Source organism: Clytia hemisphaerica, unplaced genomic scaffold (genome assembly GCF_902728285.1).
Source record: "Clytia hemisphaerica strain Z4C2 unplaced genomic scaffold, Clytia hemisphaerica genome assembly, whole genome shotgun sequence".
Taxonomy (NCBI): Eukaryota; Metazoa; Cnidaria; class Hydrozoa; order Leptothecata; family Clytiidae; genus Clytia; species Clytia hemisphaerica.
The window spans coordinates 343,559-352,320 of record NW_027104439.1 but is presented as its reverse complement, the minus strand read 5'-3'; positions in this window follow the sequence as shown (position 1 = coordinate 352,320).

Sequence of the window (8,762 nt, the reverse complement as noted above, 5' to 3'; positions counted from 1 at the left end):
CATATTTTTCAGATTCTCTACAAAATAGGCGTCAACCCTCCCCCTCTCTTCGTCACTTTTGTAGTGGCCAGCAATAATTACATGTCCTAATTCTTTTCATTTCAGCGATCTAGAAGATAATTGTTATGAAAAATAAATTAGTAGCTGAAAATTATATACCGTGTCTGATTTACTTCATGAACTTCCAATCTCAATTTTGTTTTCCTTTCCGAATTTAATCCCTTACGTTTGTCTTAAAATTTTTTAGAAATATAGTAGACCAGTCACTTAGAGGAATTTTCGTCACTTTTCCCCGACCAAAATTTCAAACTCGTAATAACTTTCATCCGACTGAACTGTCCAAAAGAAATGGTTTCCTTAAGCTCGAAAATGGATCTTGTAATTATTCGACGTTTAAAGCACTAATTTCGGTAAATGTAAAAAACTTAGATTTGAATTTTGGTTGCGGTATAAAATTTCGGGTAAATGTTTTGGTCGGGGATAAAAAATCGGGTACAAGTTTTGGTCGGGTGATAAATATCGTGAAAATATTTCGTCGGGGAAAAATTTCGTCACCCCCTTAAAATTTTCGTCACTTTCCCCCGACATTTGTAATCATGACGACAATCCAAGATCTTGCATGAAGTTCAAAATTGATATTTTTATTCCCGTCGTTGAAAACACAACTCAAAAAAGTCATCAATGCTTTTTAAAAAGAGTCAGTGATAGATAATGGCTTATTGTAATATACGGAATCAGATTCCGCCTTTTAATTTACGGAATCTCATTCCGCAAATTACTAATCTACGGAATTTGCTCATATCTTTACAACCAATTAATATTTTTCAACCAAATTTAGCATACATATTACCAACTAACAGATGCACCTTCACAAAAAAAATCAACTCTAATAACCTACGTGAACGGATGTTACGACAAAAAAACTTTTAGTTCCGAACTGATTCCGCAAATTACAAATCTACGGAATCTGCTAATAACTCTCGAAGGAATTGGTTATTTCAAACCAAAATTTGCACACGTCTCGACATCCATATGACGCTGTTCTGTGCCAAATTTGAGCATTTGAAAAGGTCGGTAACGGCAGCTAATACGGAATAACGTAAAATCACGTAAGGAACTCTAACAGCCCTTGTTGAAAAAAACTCAAAATCGTTGTATCTCCCGAACCAATATGTTTTACAAGCCCAAAGTTTGCAAAATGCCAATATTTGAGAAAATTTTCAATTTTTTAAAAGTTTTTGGCTGTTAAATCGAAGAAAGGGATATTTTTAACCGGGAAATATGACTTAAGTTTGAAATTAGACCCCCAGCAGAGCAGAATTTGGCATTTTTGATTTCCAAAGACAATCAAGGTCATAATATATTGAGAATTTTGGCTATTTTAACGTTTTTCAAGATTTAAAGTTCTGGCGAGAAAGTCGATTTTTGGCTATCTTTTTAATTTAATCGAATATTTCAATTTGGGAGGGGTTGGCAGACTTCCAGGCTATATTCTGACTCTTATTGGACTATTTTTGAACTTTTGGATCCGGAGATCCTAAGGTCCTCTACCATTCCAACCTACTTTAGAGCACTTACAAATCGATTGTGGTTCAAAAACTTCCCGGTGGATTTCCCTTTTTTCTCAAATATTATGACCTTGATTGTAGGCTGGTTAAGGCAAAACTCGAAGTACTCGTAACTCACAAACCAATGAGTTTCAGAACCCCTAATTTGCCACAAAACAGCCCCTCATTGATACGAACTTGCATGGAAAAATTCCAAAATGGAAAGCTCTAATTTCGCCCAGTGAAAATCGTTGTATCTCCCGAACCAATATGTTTTACAAGCCCAAAGTTTGCACAAAGAAGCCCTCCATAAATATGGAAATGCGTGCCAAAAATCAAGTCTGACACATGATGTAAGCGAGACTTACGGTGGAAAAACATAAGACTACGTAATACACTGCTGCCTACAATCAAGGTCATAATATATTGAGAATTTTGGCTATTTTAACGTTTTTCAAGATTTAAAGTTCTGGCGAGAAAGTCGATTTTTGGCTATCTTTTTAATTTAATCGAATATTTCAATTTGGGTGGGGTTGGCAGACTTCCAGGCTATATATTGACTCTTATTGGACTATTTTTGAACTTTTGGATCCGGAGATCCTAAGGTCCTAAGTCTTAAGTCTCATGTTAAAACTCTACCATTCCAACCTACTTTAGAGCACTTACAAATCGATTGTGGTTCAAAAACTTCCCGGTGGATTTCCCTTTTTTCTCAAATATTATGACCTTGATTGTCTTTGAAAATTAAAAATGCCGATTTCTGCTCTGCGGGGGGTCTAAAATTAGGAGAAAACCCCAAAAATTTGAAAAATAACCCTTTTCCGACCATTTTGAAGCATTTTCAATAGGTCAAAATCAGTTTTTGGTGAAATATTTCACTTTTTGATAAGGTCCCGTTTACAGAAATCTAAAAAATGCCCAATATTTGAGAAATTTTCAATTTTTTAAAAGTTTTGGCTGTTAAATCGAAGAAAGGGATATTTTTAACCGGGAAATATGACTTAAGTTTGAAATTAGACCCCCAGCAGAGCAGAATTTGGCATTTTTGATTTCCAAAGACAATCAAGGTCATAATATATTGAGAATTTTGGCTATTTTAACGTTTTTCAAGATTTAAAGTTCTGGCGAGAAAGTCGATTTTTGGCTATCTTTTTAATTTAATCGAATATTTCAATTTGGGAGGGGTTGGCAGACTTCCAGGCTATATTCTGACTCTTATTGGACTATTTTTGAACTTTTGGATCCGGAGATCCTAAGGTCCTCTACCATTCCAACCTACTTTAGGAGCACTTACAAATCGATTGTGGTTCAAAAACTTCCCGGTGGATTTCCCTTTTTTCTCAAATATTATGACCTTGATGTAGGCTGGTTAAGGCAAAACTCGAAGTACTCGTAACTCACAAACCAATGAGTTTCAGAACCCCTAATTTGCCACAAAACAGCCCCTCATTGATACGAACTTGCATGGAAAAATTCCAAAATGGAAAGCTCTAATTTCGCCCNTAGTGAAAAAAACTCAAAATCGTTGTATCTCCCGAACCAATATGTTTTACAAGCCCAAAGTTTGCACAAAGAAGCCCTCCATAAATATGGAAATGCGTGCCAAAAATCAAGTCTGACACATGATGTAAGCGAGACTTACGGTGGAAAAACATAAGACTACGTAATACACTCCTGCCTACAATCAAGGTCATAATATATTGAGAATTTTGGCTATTTTAACGTTTTTCAAGATTTAAAGTTCTGGCGAGAAAGTCGATTTTTGGCTATCTTTTTAATTTAATCGAATATTTCAATTTGGGTGGGGTTGGCAGACTTCCAGGCTATATTCTGACTCTTATTGGACTATTTTTGAACTTTTGGATCCGGAGATCCTAAGGTCCTAAGTCTTAAGTCTCATGTTAAAACTCTACCATTCCAACCTACTTTAGAGCACTTACAAATCGATTGTGGTTCAAAAACTTCCCGGTGGATTTCCCTTTTTTCTCAAATATTATGACCTTGATTGTCTTTGAAAATTAAAAATGCCGATTTCTGCTCTGCGGGGGGTCTAAAATTAGGAGAAAACCCCAAAAATTTGAAAAATAACCCTTTTCCGACCATTTTGAAGCATTTTCAATAGGTCAAAATCAGTTTTTGGTGAAATATTTCACTTTTTGATAAGGTCCCGTTTACAGAAATCTAAAAATGCCAATATTTGAGAAAATTTTCAATTTTTTAAAAGTTTTTGGCTGTTAAATCGAAGAAAGGGATATTTTTAACCGGGAAATATGACTTAAGTTTGAAATTAGACCCCCAGCAGAGCAGAATTTGGCATTTTTGATTTCCAAAGACAATCAAGGTCATAATATATTGAGAATTTTGGCTATTTTAACGTTTTTCAAGATTTAAAGTTCTGGCGAGAAAGTCGATTTTTGGCTATCTTTTTAATTTAATCGAATATTTCAATTTGGGAGGGGTTGGCAGACTTCCAGGCTATATTCTGACTCTTATTGGACTATTTTTGAACTTTTGGATCCGGAGATCCTAAGGTCCTCTACCATTCCAACCTACTTTAGAGCACTTACAAATCGATTGTGGTTCAAAAACTTCCCGGTGGATTTCCCTTTTTTCTCAAATATTATGACCTTGATTGTAGGCTGGTTAAGGCAAAACTCGAAGTACTCGTAACTCACAAACCAATGAGTTTCAGAACCCCTAATTTGCCACAAAACAGCCCCTCATTGATACGAACTTGCATGGAAAAATTCCAAAATGGAAAGCTCTAATTTCGCCCAGTGAAAATCGTTGTATCTCCCGAACCAATATGTTTTACAAGCCCAAAGTTTGCACAAAGAAGCCCTCCATAAATATGGAAATGCGTGCCAAAAATCAAGTCTGACACATGATGTAAGCGAGACTTACGGTGGAAAAACATAAGACTACGTAATACACTCCTGCCTACAATCAAGGTCATAATATATTGAGAATTTTGGCTATTTTAACGTTTTTCAAGATTTAAAGTTCTGGCGAGAAAGTCGATTTTTGGCTATCTTTTTAATTTAATCGAATATTTCAATTTGGGTGGGGTTGGCAGACTTCCAGGCTATATATTGACTCTTATTGGACTATTTTTGAACTTTTGGATCCGGAGATCCTAAGGTCCTAAGTCTTAAGTCTCATGTTAAAACTCTACCATTCCAACCTACTTTAGAGCACTTACAAATCGATTGTGGTTCAAAAACTTCCCGGTGGATTTCCCTTTTTTCTCAAATATTATGACCTTGATTGTCTTTGAAAATTAAAAATGCCGATTTCTGCTCTGCGGGGGGTCTAAAATTAGGAGAAAACCCCAAAAATTTGAAAAATAACCCTTTTCCGACCATTTTGAAGCATTTTCAATAGGTCAAAATCAGTTTTTGGTGAAATATTTCACTTTTTGATAAGGTCCCGTTTACAGAAATCTAAAAATGCCAATATTTGAGAAAATTTTCAATTTTTTAAAAGTTTTTGGCTGTTAAATCGAAGAAAGGGATATTTTTAACCGGGAAATATGACTTAAGTTTGAAATTAGACCCCCAGCAGAGCAGAATTTGGCATTTTTGATTTCCAAAGACAATCAAGGTCATAATATATTGAGAATTTTGGCTATTTTAACGTTTTTCAAGATTTAAAGTTCTGGCGAGAAAGTCGATTTTTGGCTATCTTTTTAATTTAATCGAATATTTCAATTTGGGAGGGGTTGGCAGACTTCCAGGCTATATTCTGACTCTTATTGGACTATTTTTGAACTTTTGGATCCGGAGATCCTAAGGTCCTCTACCATTCCAACCTACTTTAGAGCACTTACAAATCGATTGTGGTTCAAAAACTTCCCGGTGGATTTCCCTTTTTTCTCAAATATTATGACCTTGATTGTCTTTGAAAATTAAAAATGCCGATTTCTGCTCTGCGGGGGGTCTAAAATTAGGAGAAAACCCCAAAAATTTGAAAATTACCGTTTTCCGACCATTTTGAAGCATTTTCAATAGGTCAAAATCAGTTTTTGGTGAAATATTTCACTTTTTGATAAGGTCCCGTTTACAGAAATCTAAAAATGCCAATATTTGAGAAAATTTTCAATTTTTTAAAAGTTTTTGGCTGTTAAATCGAAGAAAGGGATATTTTTAACCGGAAAATATGACTTAAGTTTGAAATTAGACCCCCAGCAGAGCAGAATTTGGCATTTTTGATTTCCAAAGACAATCAAGGTCATAATATATTGAGAATTTTGGCTATTTTAACGTTTTTCAAGATTTAAAGTTCTGGCGAGAAAGTCGATTTTTGGCTATCTTTTTAATTTAATCGAATATTTCAATTTGGGAGGGGTTGGCAGACTTCCAGGCTATATTCTGACTCTTATTGGACTATTTTTGAACTTTTGGATCCGGAGATCCTAAGGTCCTCTACCATTCCAACCTACTTTAGAGCACTTACAAATCGATTGTGGTTCAAAAACTTCCCGGTGGATTTCCCTTTTTTCTCAAATATTATGACCTTGATTGTCTTTGAAAATTAAAAATGCCGATTTCTGCTCTGCGGGGGGTCTAAAATTAGGAGAAAACCCCAAAAATTTGAAAAATAACCCTTTTCCGACCATTTTGAAGCATTTTCAATAGGTCAAAATCAGTTTTTGGTGAAATATTCACTTTTTGATAAGGTCCCGTACTTTACAGAAATCTAAAAATGCCAATATTTGAGAAAATTTTCAATTTTTTAAAAGTTTTTGGCTGTTAAACCGAAGAAAGGGATATTTTTAACCGGGAAATATGACTTAAGTTTGAAATTAGACCCCCAGCAGAGCAGAATTTGGCATTTTTGATTTCCAAAGACAATCAAGGTCATAATATATTGAGAATTTTGGCTATTTTAACGTTTTTCAAGATTTAAAGTTCTGGCGAGAAAGTCGATTTTTGGCTATCTTTTTAATTTAATCGAATATTTCAATTTGGGAGGGGTTGGCAGACTTCCAGGCTATATTCTGACTCTTATTGGACTATTTTTGAACTTTTGGATCCGGAGATCCTAAGGTCCTCTACCATTCCAACCTACTTTAGAGCACTTACAAATCGATTGTGGTTCAAAAACTTCCCGGTGGATTTCCCTTTTTTCTCAAATATTATGACCTTGATGTAGGCTGGTTAAGGCAAAACTCGAAGTACTCGTAACTCACAAACCAATGAGTTTCAGAACCCCTAATTTGCACAAAAACAGCCCCTCATTGATACGAACTTGCATGGAAAAATTCCAAAATGGAAAGCTCTAATTTCGCCCAGTGAAAATCGTTGTATCTCCCGAACCAATATGTTTTACAAGCCCAAAGTTTGCACAAAGAAGCCCTCCATAAATATGGAAATGCGTGCCAAAAATCAAGTCTGACACATGATGTAAGCGAGACTTACGGTGGAAAAACATAAGACTACGTAATACACTCCTGCCTACAATCAAGGTCATAATATATTGAGAATTTTGGCTATTTTAACGTTTTTCAAGATTTAAAGTTCTGGCGAGAAAGTCGATTTTTGGCTATCTTTTTAATTTAATCGAATATTTCAATTTGGGAGGGGTTGGCAGACTTCCAGGCTATATTCTGACTCTTATTGGACTATTTTTGAACTTTTGGATCCGGAGATCCTAAGGTCCTAAGTCTTAAGTCTCATGTTAAAACTCAGAGTTAAAACTCTACCATTCCAACCTACTTTAGAGCACTTACAAATCGATTGTGGTTCAAAAACTTCCCGGTGGATTTCCCTTTTTTCTCAAATATTATGACCTTGATTGTCTTTGAAAATTAAAAATGCCGATTTCTGCTCTGCGGGGGGTCTAAAATTAGGAGAAAACCCCAAAAATTTGAAAAATAACCCTTTTCCGACCATTTTGAAGCATTTTCAATAGGTCAAAATCAGTTTTTGGTGAAATATTTCACTTTTTGATAAGGTCCCGTTTACAGAAATCTAAAAATGCCAATATTTGAGAAAATTTTCAATTTTTTAAAAGTTTTTGGCTGTTAAATCGAAGGGATATTTTTAACCGGGAAATATGACTAAGTTTGAATTCGCCCCCAGCAGAGCCAGAATTTGGCATTTTTGATTTCCAAAGACAATCAAGGTCATAATATATTGAGAATTTTGGCTATTTTAACGTTTTTCAAGATTTAAAGTTCTGGCGAGAAAGTCGATTTTTGGCTATCTTTTTAATTTAATCGAATATTTCAATTTGGGAGGGGTTGGCAGACTTCCAGGCTATATTCTGACTCTTATTGGACTATTTTTGAACTTTTGGATCCGGAGATCCTAAGGTCCTCTACCATTCCAACCTACTTTAGAGCACTTACAAATCGATTGTGGTTCAAAAACTTCCCGGTGGATTTCCCTTTTTTCTCAAATATTATGACCTTGATTGTAGGCTGGTTAAGGCAAAACTCGAAGTACTCGTAACTCACAAACCAATGAGTTTCAGAACCCCTAATTTGCCACAAAACAGCCCCTCATTGATACGAACTTGCATGGAAAATTTGAAGCTTATACCATAACGCCGTCGGGAGTTATTACAAGATTCCGTAAATTAGCAATCTGCGGAATGAGATTCCCCAAATTACAAATCTACGGAATCTGCTAGTAACTCTCGAAGGAATTGATTATTTCAAACCAAACTTTGCACACGTCTCGACATCCATATGACGCTGTTCTGTGCCAAATTTGAGCATTTGAAAAGGTCGGTAACGGCAGCTATTACGGAATAACGTAAAATCACGTAAGGAACTCTAACAACCCTTGTTGAAAAAAACTCAAAATCGTTGTATCTCCCGAACCAATATGTTTTACAAGCCCAAAGTTTGCACAAAGAAGCCCTCCATAAATATGGAAATGCGTGCCAAAAATCAAGTCTGACACATGATGTAAGCGAGACTTACGGTGGAAAAACATAAGACTACGTAATACACTCCTGCCTACAATCAAGGTCATAATATATTGAGAATTTTGGCTATTTTAACGTTTTTCAAGATTTAAAGTTCTGGCGAGAAAGTCGATTTTTGGCTATCTTTTTAATTTAATCGAATATTTCAATTTGGGTGGGGTTGGCAGACTTCCAGGCTATATTCTGACTCTTATTGGACTATTTTTGAACTTTTGGATCCTCAGATCCTAAGGTCCTAAGTCTTAAGTCTCATGTTAAAACTCAGAGTTAAAACTCTAC